Here is an 18419-nt window from a genome sequence, read left to right as displayed (position 1 = left end):
TTTTTTTCTCTATTAGTGTGGCATTTCAAGATGGCCAGCGTTTTCCAGCAAGGACAATAGTAGTATGGTAATTTTTATCTCTAAAATTTTTCTGTCTAGATCTCTAAGACTCATATGCTAAGGCGTTAGTTATTATTTCCACTTTTCATGGCAGTTGACTCTTTTCTCTCCTTTCAGCTAAGTCTACTCAGTATGCTTACGTGATCTGGTCTGGGGGTTTGGTCTATCTGCTGTGTGTTAACAGGTGCGACTGAGATCAGGAAGCCCCTTCCTCATGCTAGAACCTCTGGCTTCCAGGTCAAGCATTCATGATGTTTAAACCACATGCTTTCTTCCTGTTTGGACAAATTGGTGCCAGTTCTTCTAGATTTGATGTATTCTGCTGTCTCTCAAGTCCTGCCTAACACCCAAAGCCCTTGGGTCAATCTCTTTGAGCCTCTAGCAATGCATCTCTCTCAATAGTTGTTGCAAAATTTCACTGTTCTTAGTCTCTCAGCTGTGGGTTTCTGTCTCTGGAATGAAGCCACTCATTCATTTGATAATGCTTACTGGATACCTGTTAGATGCAAGACATGCCAGGAGCAGGGAATACAGGGTTGATTAGGATAGCCACGGTTCCTGCCTCATGGTGCCTGTAGTCTAATGTGATCTTACACAGAAAGCCTGCCCTGAGGAGGGCCAGATTATGTGAACTGTACATAGAAACTACTGAGTAGGGACACCTGGGTGGCTCAGTTGGTTAAGCATCTGCCTTCAGCTCAGGTCATGATCCCAGGGTCTTGGGTTTGAGTCCCACATCGGGCTCCCTGCTCGGCAGGGAGCGTGCTTCTCTCTCTCCCTTTGCCTGCCACTCGGCCTACTATACTCTCTCTGTGCCAAATAAATAAATAAAATCATAAAAAAAAAAAGTACTGAGTAAGTATGTGTGTGTGCGTGTGTGTATGTTAATTGGTGGTAAGCAAAATTAGAAGCAGGGAGACTAGGGTGATCATAATTGTATAGGTGAAAAAAAACAATATAGTTTATAGATTATGGTATTTTTTTTAAAGATTTTATTTATTTATTTGACAGAGATAGACAGCGAGAGACGGAACACAAGCAGGGGGAGTGGGAGAGGAAGAAGCAGGCTCATAGCAGAGGAACCTGATGTGGGGCTCGATCCCATAATGCCGGGATCACACCCTGAACTGAAGGCAGACGCTTAACGACTGTGCCACCCAGGCGCCCCGAGATTATGGTATTTTAACTGTAATAGAAATAGTGGGAAGTAATCATGTGAAGGAAGAGCAAATGTTTGATTTTTTTACTGAGCAAATTGAGGGGAGATATTGAAATGTCAACTAAATACATGAGTTTGGAGTTCAGGAGAGAGGTCTAGGCTAGAGATAAAATTTTGAAAATCAATGTGTAAATACACGTAAAGAGATGACTCTAGATGATAACACTTTGAGAGACAGTCTCAACAGAAGAAAAGGAGCTCAAAGACCCTACCCTCGGACAAGCCAACATTTAGGCTCTGGGAGCAAGAAGAGGAGCCAGCATGGTAGGACCAGCCAGGGGAGGGAGAGGGAAACCACTAATGCTCCATATCCCTGCAGCCAAATAAAGTGTCTCAAGGAAGAGAGAGTGAGCTCCTGGGTTGTAAGCTGTTGAGTGGTTAAATAAGATGAAAAGTGAGAACTTGCCACTGGTCTGGCCACAGGGTCACCTTGACAAGGGTGATCTGATTGGAGCTAGTTGAGGAGGAAATGGTGGGTAAAGAAGCATGGGCAACAAATGTAGATACCCTTTTTGAGGAGTTTTACTACAAGAGGAGTGGAGAAATAAGGATGACATGTGTATGTGGGGTTGAGTAAGATTTTCTAAAATCAGAAACATTATAGTATGTTCGAAAGTTGTAAGTTGATGGGAATGATGTGTTGAGAGAGAAATCTGAGGCTACAGGTGAAAGAGGAATTACTACGGGATGAAAGTCCTTAAGTAGTTGAAAGAATGGAATCTGGTGTGCAGATAGAGGGAGCACGACCAATTCATGCAGAGTAAAAAGAAAGAAATCAGAACAGAGAGGAATAGACACAGATTAAATTGGCAGACATGGTGGTTGGAGGGTGATATTTTCTTCTGAGGGCTTCAATATTCTTCAATATTCTTAGTAAAATATGAAACAAGGTCATCAATTGAGTTCAAGTAGAGGGTAGAAGGTATGAAGATTTGAGGAAAAAGAAGGAGAAATAAAATAACCTCTTGGAGAATAAGAGAGTGAGTTGATAAGGAAAATATAGTAGGATTCCTGAGCAGCGTTGAGAACCCATTGAGGTCTTCAATTTAAAGTGAGATCACTCCTGGTTGTGGCTGGTGAAAAAGGGGTAGGGACAATGGGTCAGAGATCCTGGCAGGGGTCATAGAATTGTTGGAGCCAAGATGCTAGAGGTCATGAGTTGGAACAATAAAGACTGAGGGTCAGAGAGGAGTGCCTGAAACTGAGATTCAGGGGGTGCTGGGTGGCTCAGTGGGTTAAGCGTCTGCCTTCGCCTCGGGTCCTGATCTCAGGGTCCTGCGATTGAGCCCCGAGTCAAGCCCCGAGTCATCGGGCTCCCTGCTCAGTGGGGAATCTGCTTCTCCCTCCCCCTCTGCTGCTCCCCCTACTTGTGTTCTCTCTCTCTCTCGCAAATAAATAAAACTTAAAAAAAAAAAAGAAACTGAGATTCGGGAGGTGGAGCAGTGGACATTTCATGGTACTAGGCAAGTGCAGTAGGGTGGAAGAGCAGATCATTGGAAAGGAGAAAGTCAAAGAACTGAGGGCCCAGAGTTTTCTAGAGGTGGAATATACAAGGGATTTTACTGTTAATTTGCCATAAATTTCACACAGCAGATTGGAGGTTTGGGATAAAGGGAGAAAGACTGAATTAAGTTAGGGGATGGGAGAGCCATATGATGCTAAGAATCCAGGTGATAAGCCATATGATGCTAAGAATCCAGGTGATAAGCAGTGACCTAGAAGCCTTAGATTCCTTCCTTCCTTCCTTTCTTTCTTTCTTTCTTTCTTTCTTTCTTTCTTTCTTTCTTTCTTTCTTTCTTTCTCTCTCTCTCTCTCTCTCTCTCTCTCTTTCTTTCTTTCTTTTCCTTCCTTCCTTCCTTCCTTCCTTCCTTCCTTCCTTCCTTCCTTCCTTCCTTCCTTCCTTCCTTCCTTCCTTCCTAGATTTATTTATTTGTTTTAGAGAGTGGGAGTGTGACAGTGGGGGGAGGAATAGAGGGAGAGAGAATCTCCAGCAGACTCCCCGCTGAGGGCAGAGCCATCATGGGGCTGACATGAGCCCCATGTGGGGCCTGATCCCACGACCCCAAGATCATGACCTGAGCCAAAACCAAGAGGTGGTTGCTCAACTAACTGAGCCACCCAGGCACCCCAGAAGCCTTGGATTTCTTATGGAGACTGATGGAAACAGGACTGTGAGGGCCCTATAATCTCTTTTTTTTTTTTTAAGATTTTATTTATTCGACAGAGATAGAGACAGCCAGCGAGAGAGGGAACACAAGCAGGGGGAGTGGGAGAGGAAGAAGCAGGCTCATAGCGGAGGAGCCTGATGTGGGACTTGATCCCGCAACGCCGGGATCACGCCCTGAGCCGAAGGCAGACGCTTAACCGCTGCGCCACTCAGGTGCCCCGGCCCTATAATCTCTTAAGGAAAGTGAATAATCCATTCTTTTCTTTTTTTTTTTTTTTTTTCAGTTAGCCACTGTATAGTACATCATTAGTTTTTGATGTGGTGTTCAATGATTCATTAGTTGCCTATAACAACCCAGTGCTCATCACAACACATGCCCTCCCTAATACCCATCACCCTGTTAACCCCCCCCCCCCCCCCGAAACCCTCAGTTTGGTAGTTTGGTTCCCGGAGTCCAAACTCTCATGGTTCATCTCCCTCTCTGATTTCTCCCCTTCAGTTTTCCCTCCCTTCCTCTATGGTCCTCCTTGCTATTGTTTATGTTCCACACATGAGTGAAACCATATGATAACTGTCTTTCCCTGCTTGACCTATTTCACTTAGCATAATCCCCTCCAGTTACATCCATGTTGATGTAAATGATAAGTATTCATCCTTTCTGATGGCTGAGTAATATACCTTTGTATCTATATTTACCACATCTTTATCCATTCATCTGTCGATGGACATCTGTCAATGGATATCATCTTGCCATAGTGTTGCTATTGTGGACACTGCTGCTATGAACATTGGGGTGCATGTGCCCCTTCTTTTCACTACATCTGTATCTTTGGGGTTAATACCTAGTAGTGCAATTGCTGGGTTGTAGGATAGCTCTATTCTTAACATCTTGAGGAACTTCCGTACTATTTTCCAGAGTGGCTGCCAGCTTGCATTCCCACCAGCAGTGTAAGAGGGTTCCTCTTTCTCCAATCCTCGCCAACATTTGTTGTTTCCTGTCTTGTTAATTTTTGCCATTCTAAACTGGGTTAAGGTGGTATCTCATTGTGGTTTTGATTTGTATTTCCCTGATGTGTAGTGATGTTGAGCATTTTTTCATGTGTCTGTTGGCCATTTGTGTGAATAATCCATTCTTATTCTCGGTTCTTTCTTCGGACCAGTCAGTCTCTCAGGCACTCCTGCTTTATACCCTTAGCATTCCTTCGTCATTGTTCAGAATGGTCTTTCCATTGCCTGCGTCCACTGAGTCCTCAGCTCACTTCTTACCTTGCTCTGATCATCTCAATTTTTCTAGCACTTACTGTCACTTTCGAGAGTTAACATGTAATATTTTTTTGTTCCTTAGTTATCTTTTTATTATATTTCCTGTCACATCTATATGCATCTTTTACCACTTAATAGGGTTTAGCAAATTTCAATGAATATTGGTTGGGTTTTAGAACATGAAAGAAACTAACATCTTCCAGAAAGCAGCATAAATTGTAAGAGTAAGCTGGGGAAACTTTAAAGGAAATTTTAATTAAAAATTTTATAGCACATTTCTCAAATGTTAACAATGTAAGGACTCTTTTTAAAGAAAAATTTCGCAGGGACCTCTGGGAATAAGTTTTCCACTTTGAAAAACACTGACTTAAGAAAACTAAAGTCATTATCATTAAAAGAAAAATACAAAATAAAAACAAACTTCTTATTGAACTCATTACTGAAATCAAAAGAACATGTCTGCAGGACCCAGTTGAGAAACTCTCCTGCTTAGATTACATATTAAAAGAACAGTGAGTGACCTAAAGAAATGTTGTAACAGGTAATTTTGTAATAAATGCATGGAAATATCAATTTTCAAAGTATGTTTGGAAATGAATTTTATAAGCCCAAACTTAAAACAAGGCCTTGCACAGAGTAAGTGCTCAATAATAACAACAGTAATAACAGAAGGTCAATAACAGTAGCAATAATAATTTTAAAATTTGGGTATTTAAGAAAATTGGGATATTTTAATAGAGTTCCTTATATTTGTTAAAATGAAGACGATGAGATTTGTAATATTCACAGATATTAATATATGTCCTGGGTGTTCCTTGTCTTTTTTTGGTTTCCCACATAAAATAACATGTTCTGGTTAGTAATTTTTTTTGTTTTTTCTTCCCCAGACCAAAACAAAAGTTCTCTGCAGGACAGCTATGGAGGTGGGGGCCAGGATAAGTCTTCCCTCTGGAATCCCTGCTCCCTGAGACAGGGGGAGCAGGCACTCTTCCACATCCCCTACGGAGCTAAGACCACAGGGATCTCAGGGGGTTTTGCTGTTCCTTTGAAATGGTGTGAGGTTTTCTGCTTTGTCAGAAGCCCTACCGAGGGGGAAATTGAAGGTGCATTGTGGAAGCCTCTATTGGAGGCTCCTGCACCAGCACAGGAAATGACAAGTTTGCAGGAACTCTGTGGTTACTGTAAGGGAATTTGCTTTGCATTTTTATTTCTCAGTTCTCTGAGGCATCCCCCAGGCCCGAATCAGCTATCTCTTTTGGGCTCTGCTCTGCGTGCAGGTTCATCTCACAGTACCTTTTCCTCATTAATTTGGAACTTTTCATCAGCAAAAACCAAATTCTAATCTTGGGTATAGATAGAGAAAATGTGGCTTTAGATAATGGCCTTAGATTATTGTTGCTATAGAAAACACCTACAGCAGGTATGAATTGGAATCTTTATAGGCGGTTTTAAGAAATAGAGTAGCAAAGCCGTCTATAGTAATAGGTCAACCAAGCAGAAAGTAGGAGCACATATACTAGTTTGTAGACCAGTCTCCTGTCACAATACTTATGGAACATTTGGTTCATGTTCTGTCACACATTCTTAAGAATAGTTACGCAATTCCCTCCAAGACATTGGCTGTTTCAGACAACCTTTAAAGTTAGGGTCCCTTCTCCCCTCTTCGCTGGGTGAGAGTAATCTATTTTTATGTGGTGGTAGTGGGTAATATTTCTCATAAACTTTTGTTTTTATCTTTTGAAAATTTTAAAGAATTGAGCCTAAAGAAATAAGACTCTCTGTGAGTGCAAGGGGGCTCTTTTTCACCTGTCGCAGCCCAACGTGGACGTTCAGAGCAGACTCTGGGGCCAGGGGACCTGGCTCTGCCACTTGCTGGTCGTGTGACTTTGGACAAGTTACTTGAGCTCTCTGTGCATGTTTTCTTTCTTTTTTTTTTTTTTTTTAAAGATTTTATTTATTTATTTGACAGAGATAGAGACAGCCAGCGAGAGAGGGAACACAAGCAGGGGGAGTGGGAGAGGAAGAAGCAGGCTCATAGCGGAGGAGCCTGATGTGGGGCTCGATCCCATAACGCTGGGATCACGCCCTGAGCCGAGGGCAGACGCTTAACCGCTGTGCCACCCAGGCGCCCCTCTGTGCATGTTTTCTGACCTGTGAAATGAGGATACTAGAGCTATTATAAGGATTTAGTGAGTTAGAATTTGTCAAGTGCAAAGCATGTGCGAAGTACTATGTGAGGACCTGTTAAAAAGAAAAACCAAATGCTTTTCTAATGATACAGTTTTTCAGAAATTTAAGGTGTTTGCTTCTATAAGGAACATAAACAGATTAGTATGAATTTCTTCAGTTGTCTGCTAATCAACAGTATCTGGAGATAGGTCACTAAATATGAGTCCTCGTAAAATGAGTGGTTCTGCATCTGTAGGAAGGGTGATTCCTTGTGAGAAACACAGCCTCAGTAAATTACCGAGACTCTGGCTGTCACACATTTTTATCCAGGTGTGATAAAGTGCATCTCTTTATTTCATCCCTCTGCTTATAATTCTTTCTGAAAAATTTTAGAACAAATGACCAAGACACCACCTTGGACCAAAGGAATCTTGTATATTATGGTGACAAATACTATAACTTGGATGTAGTCCTGATTTGTAACCAATCAAAGGAGAGGATTCATTCCCCCCAAATCAGTTAATATTGCCATTAATAAAAGGTAGGGGAATCTTTTTTTTAGAACTTTGCTGGGGAATTAAAAATGTAGTTTTATTTTAAAACTTTGCTCAATGCTTCAGGTTTCTTGATTTATGAAAATAATATCACATTATTAGTGTAAAGATTTAAAGAGAAAATACCTCTAGACATTGTTGGTTTTGTAACTACCTATATAATTTCTTGTGTTTTTCCATATCATCTATTTAAACTGCTGAACTAATTAAATAGCCCTGAATTTTAAAGATGTTTTGCCAAAAAAAGCCGCAAAACCCAGCCAAACAAACCCAAAACCAACACACACACACACACACACACACACACACCCAACCAACCAAAAATCCCTCACACCTTTCATTTTGCCAATATGTAAAGCTTTTGGGGGCAGTATGCTCTGGTGGTTTAAGACTTGGGCACAGAACTAGATGGATATGGGTTTGAATCCTGGACCTCCCACTTTTTAGCTATGCTATCGTGACAAGTTATAAGGCCTTCGTATATATGTAGGTTTGCACATGCACCTGTTTGTATATAGCCTTATAGAGCTGTGAGGAGTAAATATATTCACATGTATAGAATATTTTGGACTCTTGTTGGCACAGAGTAATTGTTATTAAGTATCTGGTTATTAAGCATCTGGCTCCATTGTGAACAGTCACTTCATTCTTTAAAAGCAAGACAGTCCTAAGAATTAAGTTACTTAGGACTTGGTTTTTCTCTCTCTTCTGCTACCATGCCATTTTATTTAGAAATTAGAAAGCCTTGGGGTACCTGGCTGGCTCAGTCAGTAGGGCATGCATCTCTTGATCTCAAAAGTTGTGTAGAGTTAACTTAAAAAAAAACAAACAAAACTTAAAAAAAAGAAATTAGAAAGCTGTAACATGATTGATATATTTAAATACAGGGTTAGATATTCACACCCAATTCAACCGTTCATGTCTGCACTTGAAACTAAAATTTGACAATGTGAGGCATGAATACTATGTAATTTGAGTCTATGAGAAATCTAAGGCCTAAAATTTAGAGAGACTGTATCAAAGCTGAGGCTAACTTCACTTAGGACTGTTATTGCCTTCAGGGTCTTATGGCTATGAACATCTCCAAGGCCTAGTTCAACCTTCTCAAGCAGTAGGTGCTCAATAAATACTGGTAAGGAAGGAATGGTTCATTGAGGAGGTTTTTAAAGTAAGCCAGGTAATCAAAGATGATTTGGCCTTTATGAAAGTATCTCCTGGATTCCCTATGTATAGGTACAAGAGAAAGAGGGTAAGAAATGCGTCCTTTTCTCTCAAAGTGGGGAAATCGAGTAGCTTTCCAAATAATAATAATATAAGCAACAGTGTAAGAAACCTCTGTATGCCATTCCAGTATATTAAAGGCCTAGGACCAGAGGACTTTACAGCTGGGAGAGGTCTCCTAAGCCAAGATCCTCGTTCTATAAAGGAGAAAACAGACTTGGAGAGTTTAAGTTGTTTGTCCAACTGGAAGTCCGGTTTCAGAAACTTCTCAGCACACGATCATTTCACCAGCCCGCTGGTAAAACTGTCCTGTGACTTAAGCATGTCTTTTAATAGAAAAATGAGGTGTAAGCGGGACAATCAGAGTGGGGTTCTGCATTCGTCATACTTTGGGCGTACAGTTGACAGGCACAGGTACGTACGCAGAAGTTGCACCTTCGTTTCCATCGCGCCGACGTTAGAATAACGCCGGTAAAGCTGACCTAGCTCCTTTATTTATTTAGCGAGCAGGGAGAACGGCTGGGTAGGGCGCTCTCCGCTGTTAGAGGAGGAAGCAAGACCCCGCTGGCGCCCACCAGCAGAGTGCATCTTGAGATAACAAGAAGGATTAGAGGTGGGAAAGACAAACAGGGACAGAATGAATGTGTACGGGGCGGGGGGGGGGCGGCTTTGCTAAGGACTGGGCAAGAGGGTGTGATCAGTTTACTGGAGGATTTAGAATTTTTATTATCAAGACTGAGGTAACCAAATAAAACCCCAATGCCTCCAGAGACCTGGAAAGTTTGAAGGACGTAGTTTGAGGGAGCGGATCCTTGCCGCTGGCGTCGGCGTCCCCCCTCCCCCACCCCGCCCCCAGGACTGAGACACCCACTCGCCGCCCCACCTTGGGCGCGCAGCAGCCCTGCCGTTCCTGGGGCTCTTTCTCTCCCTCCCTCCCTCCTCAGCCCGGAGGGAAACGCTGGCTCCAGCAGCGCTCGGGACTCATCCATCAGCCGGGGAGGAAAAGGGGGAGGAGAGAGGAGGCGGGCAGCTGGAGGAGGAGTTTCTCCGCCGCGCGGAGCCCTCGGTGGGGCGGTGGCGGCGGAGCGCCCTTCCCCCCGCGCGCTGATTGCTGTGGCGTCCTGCCCGTCCCCGCCCGCGTGTGTGTGTGAGGGAGAGCGAGTGCGCTGGGTCGGCCCGATGGGGGTAATCGAGGGTTTCGGGGACGCCGAGCGGCGCTTTCCTCTTCTCAGTGAGTGAGGGAGGGAGATCGGCGGCTCTCGTGCCCGGCCACTTTCCCTGGGCGATTCCTGAAGCTCCCTGCAGGAGGTGAAAGTCCCGGCGGGTCCGGATGGCGTAGTTGTGCCGCGGCGCAGCAGCTGCCGGAGCTCGCGGCCGCCGAGCGCTGGGCGGGGAAACTTTCCCCTGCTTTCCTCCAACTTGCAGCGGGTGGATCTCCGCTTGACACACCGCCTCCGAGGTACGTGCGGGCTCGGCCCCGCGGCGCTACAGCCCGCGTCGGGGCGCCCCTGGCCGCGCCACTAGCCCTGCGCCCGTTTCGGCCGCGGGCTCTGCAGGCTGCGCGGTGCCTGTCGGCGCTGCGCAAGGCTCGGTTGCCTGTTCACGGCCGGGATCGCACCGGCCTCCCGGACCCCCGGGCTTGGGAGGGCGGCGTTGGTCCAGCAGTGTTTACGCTCGGAGGAGCCGGGACCCATGGCCGGCGGTGTGTGGGGAGCGGCCGTCCTGGGTTGGGTGGGCAGCGCTCGGGGCGATGCGCTGTCCTGGGGAAGACGTCTCCTCCTCCACGCCTGTCCTCGCTCTTCCTCTCCGCGGTTTCTTCCGACCCCCGCGGGGCGCTCGGGCCACTTCCATCTGGGCGCGTGACAGCGTCGGTGGGAAAGGTTTGTTGGGGGTTTGCATTCATTTGCCGTTGCAGAGACTGCGCCCTGGGACTCGCGCACCGACGTGAGCTGCGCTCCCCGCAGCAGGCGCCCTCCGGGTGTTGTGCGGGCGGCGCGGAGCGCTGCAGCCCCGAGCCCCGCAGAGAACGCCCCCGCCCCCCGTTAACAGATTAGCCCACTACCCAGTTCATTTTGAAGGCTTCTTTTAGTATGTTCATTTGATTAGAACAAACTGGAAGTCTTGGGCTGTTGCTAGAAGAATCGGCTTGCACGCTTATTATTAGGGCATTTGCCCACTTTCCAGAATCTCGTAGTGTAGGGAGCCGGCGTTGTCAAGCGTGAATTACCTTGGCACAGTGGAGCTTAATGGATTTAGTGTGTACTAAAAGAGCTGAGAGAAGAAAATTGCTCATTTCCTTAGCTGTGAAATGGGAATAATAATGGGTCTCATAAAGTCACTGTGAGGATTGAATGATTTTATATATGTGAAGTACTAGAACAGTGCCTGGCGCCGAACAAGCGCTACACGAGTGTTAGAGTTGCTTGTCGTGAGCCTAGAGGTGATGGGAAAAGGGCAAAGAGGGTAAAGGATGGTAGGAGTGACATGACAGCCTGAGATGGGGAGCCATGCGTTTTCTGAACATCTCCCTTAGAAGATAATTTGAGCGGTTTGGGTGGAAAGTCTCTGTAAGTAACGAAGGGCATGTCAAGACCTTTTAATTATCCTGAAGTGGTACTTTAAGGCTGCAAAGTTATTTCACTGTGAAATCAGCTATTTCTCTTGAATAATAATAGCTAACGTTTATTGAGCCCAAACTGTGTGTCACTCTCCTGTATGCCTTGCGGACCACTTAAATATCAGCCCCGTTTCACAGATGAGACTGTAGAGGTCAGTTACTTGCTCCCCCTAACACATAACTTTCTGTTCTGACTCCAGAGCTAGCTTAGTCCCCGAGAGCAGCAAGTGTAGCCAGATGTGTGTGCGGTGAGCCCAGGCATCTCCCGTTGTTGAGCCTCCCATTTTAGTTGGACATAGCCCTCGAAACTGGAATAAGGTATCTGTAATTAATTTAGGTGATGTACTTACTGGAGTGCTGCCTTACAGCTCTGAGACTGGATCCAAGTGATTAAAAACAGAACCCTGATTGGTATTAATATGAATCTTTATTCTTAATTTCTTTTATTCTCTACACATTGTCAGAGTTACTTGGCTTCCTTAGGAAACAGCTTGGGGTTGGCACAGGAGGCAGGGAAATAATTCTTACCCCCTTAAGGGCTATTAAAATGAAATTGATTTCATGCCATTGTGTCAGTTAAAGGATGTTGCTCTGTTTCTTGGTGTTCTCTGCTTTTGGCTTTAATTCTGCATTGTTTAGTGTTTCAAGGTTTCAGCACATTTTCAGCCCTTCAGTTTGTCTTTGTCATTTGTCAACTTTAATTTTTCCTGTTTTGATGGAATCGGACCATTATATGGCAGCTTTGCTTAACAACTGTTGATCCAGCTCATGTTTTTAAATATAAAAATCATCAACTTACTTTTGAACCCCAGCACTTCAAAGGCAACCCCTGGGGAATTCATTGTTATTTTGAATATTAGCCAATAGGGGGAGTATAACACACTATTGATGCATATCAGGCACTTAAACCAGTTTTTAGGGTGTTAAACATACATTTCAGGAATGGAAAATGTTGTGGCTTTATCTAGCAAAATCACCAAGTTGCTTTCTGAGTTTACAGTGGAAAACTGGTTTAATTTCAACTGATTACAGTAAGAATGACCTTGAGGACCAGGCCTATATGTTGGACATATGTCAAGAACTCTGGGGGCTGGACAGATATTAAATATACTTGTGCATTGTTTTTTCCATTTGTTTTCCCTAAGAAGTGTATGTAAGATAATTTTGTGCACTTTGAATAATATCTCAAATTATCCAGGAGAACTGGGAGCCCGAGGAGATCCATTGTGAATCTCTTTGTAATGATCCTCGTTTGTCTTTTGTAGAAAATTGGAAGTAGTGAATTTGTTCTCAGGGAGGTTGGTACACTTACAGTCCTGTCATTATCATTCTTCATCAACATCTTCCAAGTGCAAGACAATGAGGGATTGAAATCCTGAGTAACAGCAATTCTAGGCATTCTTCAGAGGCTTGTATTTTTGTAAACAGTAATAGTTCAGAAGTATACTTGTCTAGTAGACGTGTGATATGTCTATAGACAGTCATTCTTGTAAATATAATATAAACATTATTTAAGAACATGCTTGGAAAAACAGTGAAACTGAGATTATTTATTTATTTTAAAAGATTTTATTTATTTGACAGAGAAAACGCGCGTGCACACAAGCAGGGTGAGAGGCAGGCAGAGGGAGGAGGCAGAAGGAGAGGGAGAAGGAGGCAGAGGGGAGAGCAAAAAGCAGGCTCCTGGCTGAGCAGGGAGCCCCGATGTGGGGCTTGATCCCAGGACGAGCTGAAGGTAGATGCTTAACCCACTGAGCCACCCAGGTGCCCTGAAACTGAGTTTTAAAAAAGGTTTTCAGTCTTTGCTTGCAGTTTCGTAGGCCATTTTCCTTTCTTGTTTCTTGTGTATCAGGTAGTTTTGACTTGACTTCATTTAGCAAGCTAGGGTTGTGTGGATCCTTTTAAAAAATAACTTTCAAATTTAGTGCCTTCTTTCTAAATTTCAGCATTGCAAAAGTTACTTCAGGATAGCATCTTATTTAGGATTTAACTTAGTCTTCCATGCTCTGATGTAGTTCATACTCTTCAGCAAACATTTTTCACCGCCTTACCCCTAATAGGCTTCTGGTTCCTGGTCTTGGAGTTTGGCAAATTAGCTGTCCTCTTTCAAGCCTCTGATAGTAGGGGGCCAAGATGCCTTAAGGCTTCCTAAGGCTTTGTCTTGGAAAGCCTTTATAGATCGACAGAATTGCTTTGCTTAAAAGAAGGTATTGTCCTATTCTTTTTAAGACTCAAAGGAATTAATCTTTTCCTTTTGCATGCAAACTTAGTTGCTGCTTGTAAAAGTCAGGTGACTTTCCTGAAGGGCAGAATCTGGGCCTAAGCGGACAGGGAACTCAGATATCCTTTTGAGTATGGTACTAAGAATGTTATCTCTCCTCACTTCTTTAGGACCTAAGTGATCACTAATTTCTTGGGATGATCAATCTGTGTAAAGTTCTGACTTTACATTTCAGGTTTAACGGAACAGTTAGAATTCAGAGGATGACTGATAAGTATTAACATTGCTATAATATTTTTTTCTGGATGAATTTGATGTCATCTTTTTGAATTACCCCTATTCTTGATAATCCATCTTGCAAATGCTTTTTTTTTTTCTTTGTTACTATTGGACAAAAACTAATTATAATTGTCAGGTTCATTAATTAATGAGGACAGTCTGCCCCCACCTTTTTTCTCTTTGCTCTTAACAGCTATTTGAAAATGGTTTTATCACTTTTGTTTTGTACATTGGAGCATTTTCCTTGTGTTTTTTAACTTCTGAAATTTTAAAACTTAATATAAGTACCTTTTGCGATTTGAATGCCCAAGTAAATAAATGTTTTTGGGGGTCTTTAATTTATAAGTAATCTTGTATCACCTCTAGAAATATGGGCCGTTTGGAATGTAAAAGAGCAAATCTAGGTTATATGAAAAGCTAGCCTTCCATAAATAACAAGCCTTTAGCAATTTCAGTGAGAGCTTTTGTGGCTTTGAAAGAAAATTACTGCACCAAGATCCATGGCAGTAATTTCTCTGGTTCCACATCTTCAGAGTTCGCACTTGGAATGATAGCATTGTCTCTTTGTACCATTTCATAAAACACAAGCTATTGCTAATTTGTTTGGTTTCCAGTCAAGCTGAAATAAATCAACACAGCTTGGAAGGACTTTATAAAAAATGATCTAGGTCCATTTCCTGGGCTCTGTCCATTTGTAGATTTCTTGTTTTATATCTTTTGAAATAGAACATTTGTTTGTTAACTGACATTGAGCTTTCTTTCCTCAGTTTGCAAAGTCCTTGCTTAAGATTTAGGACAGATTTCCGAGCGTTTTTCCTTCTTTCAGAGGGAGAGTAACGATTTTTATCTTTCAGTCAAGATGTGTGCAATATTTAGTGTTTGAAACAACATTTGTAAACACTCTGCTTGAAGCCACTCTGATTTGGACATAATGCATTTTTTATTCTTTAGTTTTCTAGGCCAACCTTCAAGACTTAATAAGAGAATAACTAAGGACATACTTAAAAGGCATGATACCTTTTAAAATTGAGATTATTACTGAAACTCTGAAATAAGAGACATGCCCTTAGGTCATCCTGGTATCTCCTGCTTGAGGCAATTATTGGAAAAAAAATAATACCGATGTTTGCGCTGAAAGCTTCTTTAACTCTGGCAAGAGGACTCTGAATTAGAGTGGAGTGTGGCAGAGTTCATTTCTAGGATTTAATGTTAAATTGTTGTCGCAGTAGTAATTTAGAATTAAATCTAAAATGTTGTCTCTGTCTTGTCTTTATGAAAAAGGATGGTAATACAGAAGCGTATACTCCCTCTATCTTCTGGACACTGGACTCCAGGGGAAGGGGGATCAGAATGGGGCGCTGTTTGCAGAGGAAGAAGCATCTGCTTGTTTGTCCTTCCAAGTACATAATATATTTCCCTGGTACATGCTGAAGGTCAGGGTTTTGTGTGAAATTGCAGATGGAACATTTGTAAAAACACATTTAAGTTGATTAGTCCTTGAAAAAATGATCTTTAGAAAACAGTCTTTAGATACTAGTCCTTGGGCTTTCCTGTTGATTGGATTGCCCTGGGAGAAGGTCTGCCGTTTTACGGGTGTGATGACTAACCACCATTGATGGGTACGAACACCAAATGGACGGTGGAGCAGAACTTTGGATTTTTTTTTAACTCTTATTTACTATTTTATTAATGGAAACTTAATGAATATTTAATTTCAGTTCGGTGTGTGAAAAGAGTCCCTTTTGGGAGTATAATTCTGTTAGCATTTTTAGTGATTTATGTGTTCTGACAGTATGAAAGTGATCTTTGGATGCGAAAATACACTGGTGCCTATTTGCACATTTCATTTCATGATTAACTGTATAATGATGGCTGGAGCAGAATATGGCTTTTTTTTTTTTTTTTAAACAATTGGAAGGTTATTTTAAGTGAAGTACTTAGATTCCAATCTCAAAGCCCTGTGTTCATGGGATACCCTAAATACTTTTGTGTGGCACTGCCTGTGTTGTTATGAGTTATCTCTTTTCTATTTTTCCTTTAGAACAAAACATACTCAAACACAAAACTCTCTTCTGAGTGTCCATAAAGAATAAATGTCTCATTTTGTTAAATTAGACTTTGTGCAGTTGGCTGGCAGATTCACTTCAACCTTGAGGGAAAGCACCACTGACTCATTACATACATTTTGTATTATTACATTGTAAGGTCTTCCCTATGTGTGTGGGAGAAGTTTCTGATCTTCTAAATGGGCATCTTTACTATTGCTGGGCTCTCTCTTTTTGTCGAAGCCTTTCTGAGCAGACATTCCTTAGTTTTCTTATTCCTCTGTCTTTATAGAGATCGTTACCTGTCGTATATTCATCATATACCATCTAAATCGTGAAAAAGTTACTTAGGGTAACAACCAACTTTGTTGAAGACACACCTGTCTTTTTCTTTGTATCCATCATATTCATCCATAACAATTATTGCACAACCATTGGATGCACCATGTTTTTGGAACCAGGGGAAGGGTGACCTACTTGACACATTTCACTTTTTTTTTTTTTTTTGTATTTATGCCTTTTTCAGTTTGTGGCATCTTTATTTCATTACTAGAGTTGTTGCTTTCTAAGATATTCAAGATTTTCATTTCATTCAGTGTGTGGGTTTCCTGTAGAACCAGTCCTACTAAATTCTTCAAAATAGTCCCAGAAAGCATCCCATTTAGATACCTTACTGGGTGTAGGGGCTTTGGGTAATGTTCAAATGGGAGATAACTAGACACAAAGCAGAATTCTATTTAGCTTAACCAGGTAGAAAAAGGAGGGTAGCATCTAATCAATTAGGACAAAATTCACTTTTGTATAATAATGAGGGATTTCAGTGTTTTCTTTGGAATTAAGATATATTTTAAGTAGGTATATAGGTAAAAGGTTTTCAAAAGAAACTTTGCTAAGGCTGAGGTTCTGTAGTTGGCAACTCCCGTAACCCCGAAGATCCTGTTCTCTGAAGCCAGGAAAAAGCAGTCTGTTTCCAATTATATATCACAAAAATAGGGAAATTAAGCCAAGAAAAATGATCATTTGGGGGTTGGGTTGCTTTTTTGTAGAGGGTAAAGGAGAAAGGACTGTAGATGCACATTTAAAAAAAAATCTGTTAGTCTTTCTGATTGGCTTTCAGATTTTTCTCAAGTGTTCTGTATCGGAAATTAAGAATAAATTTGGGATTAAAAACTTCTTCAGCTCCTTTTTGTTTCTCAGAATAGTCAGGCAGATTCTGCTGACACTGGCTGGTGGTTTTTGGTGAAGTCTTTTCTAGTCTGAATGGCATCAGGTTATGGACTCCCAGCATCATACCAGGTAGTGGGTGCTGTGGGGTTTTGTTACACTTTTTACCATACTCGACTGGAAATGCGCTCCCTCCTGCTGCGCGTTACTGTGCTGGCGAAGCAAGGCTAGGGATTGTGTGAGAAGCCTGACTGGAAGCTGGATGCCGTGTGGGTGCATACAGGTCTGAAGCACCTAGGCTTTCTGAATGCCTGTGGCTAGTTTCAGGATTAGTGGTCCTGTGAGACCCAGGTGTTAACTAAGAAATCTCCTTTCCGCTGCCAGAAGATCACCCCCAGCAGATCTTAGTTCCTGTTTCTCACACCTTACACCTCCACAGAGTATTGAATAAAACTTTCCTAATGGTACAGAATCTTTGGTAACAAGGTAGTAGTCTGTTGGGGCTGGTGGTGTTTGGCTATTGGCTCGTTTCTTCTCACCTCCCGTGAAACTCCTCAGCCTGCTGCAGGCCTGCTCTCACACCCACCATACCAAGGCATACCAAGGTGCTAGAAAAGGTGCAAAGTGCAAAATTCGTGCTTGCTTTCGGTCAGCGTCTCCATTGTCCTCTCTCTCGGGGGCCTTTGCTGCTTAACTCTTGTCTTTTCCCCACGTGTTACCGTCTTAGTTTCCCTGGAGCTACTTCAGGTTTTTCCCTTTCCTTCCCCATCTCTCTTCAGGTTTCTTTACCAGCGCTTGATCCCTGACGTGTTGTAGGCATTCTCCAAGGTTCTATATTTCCCCTTTCCCTTCTCTTCTCAGTTTACATTTAGTCGTTCATATTTCCATGCCTCAGTGGCCACGTCTCTGCCAGTAACTTCCAGTTTTATATTTCATACCCTTATTTCCAGCAGCTACCTGGTTGTTCTATAGGTCTTTCTGTTAAAACCTGGTCTCAAACCCAACACACGATTTTTCTGTGGTCCCCAGTCTCAATCCTTCATTTCCTCTGTCAGTAAATGGCACAGTTACCCAGCAAGGAACCTCAGGCACACTAAACTTCCTTCTGTTTACTTCCCTGAGCTGAATAACACCAGGCACATGTGGCTTACCTTTTTAGCATATCTCAGCGGACCTTTTCTTCTCCATTTCCAAATCATCATCTCACCTGCACTACTGCACGGGTCTTCCAGTTAGTTTTCCTGGCTTCAACATCTCTCTCTCCAATTATTCATCCATTTTGGTTGGTACCTTCTAAAACACAGATTTGTATTTTCATTTCTTATTTTTTAAAAGTCACTGTTCCATTATCCTTGGCACGAGATGTCCAGTTATTAACAGTGTAGCCTCAGCCTACTTTTTCAAGCCATTTTCTCTTTCCACTTCTCCCTGAACCTCACT

At 42.6% G+C, this 18419-nt stretch overlaps 1 protein-coding gene across 2 annotated transcripts in view; it reads left to right on the top strand.

The window, feature by feature from the left end:
* The first annotated feature begins 9784 nt into the window (after nt 1-9784).
* The window catches only part of TGFBR3 (transforming growth factor beta receptor 3), a 191393-nt gene continuing 182758 nt past the window's right edge, over nt 9785-18419 (top strand). The window contains exon 1 of one of the 2 annotated variants that reach the window (XM_087866102.1): nt 9785-10112. The gene's annotated coding sequence lies outside the window, so the exon portion shown is untranslated. The remainder of the gene's footprint in view (nt 10113-18419) is intronic. The other variant, XM_045801799.2, reaches the window with a different exon arrangement.

This window comes from Ursus americanus, chromosome 12, assembly GCF_024610735.1.
Source record: "Ursus americanus isolate L20-20 chromosome 12, mUrsAme1.1.p, whole genome shotgun sequence".
NCBI classification, from domain to species: Eukaryota; Metazoa; Chordata; class Mammalia; order Carnivora; family Ursidae; genus Ursus; species Ursus americanus.
This window is presented reverse-complemented; position numbering and strand designations above follow the sequence as displayed.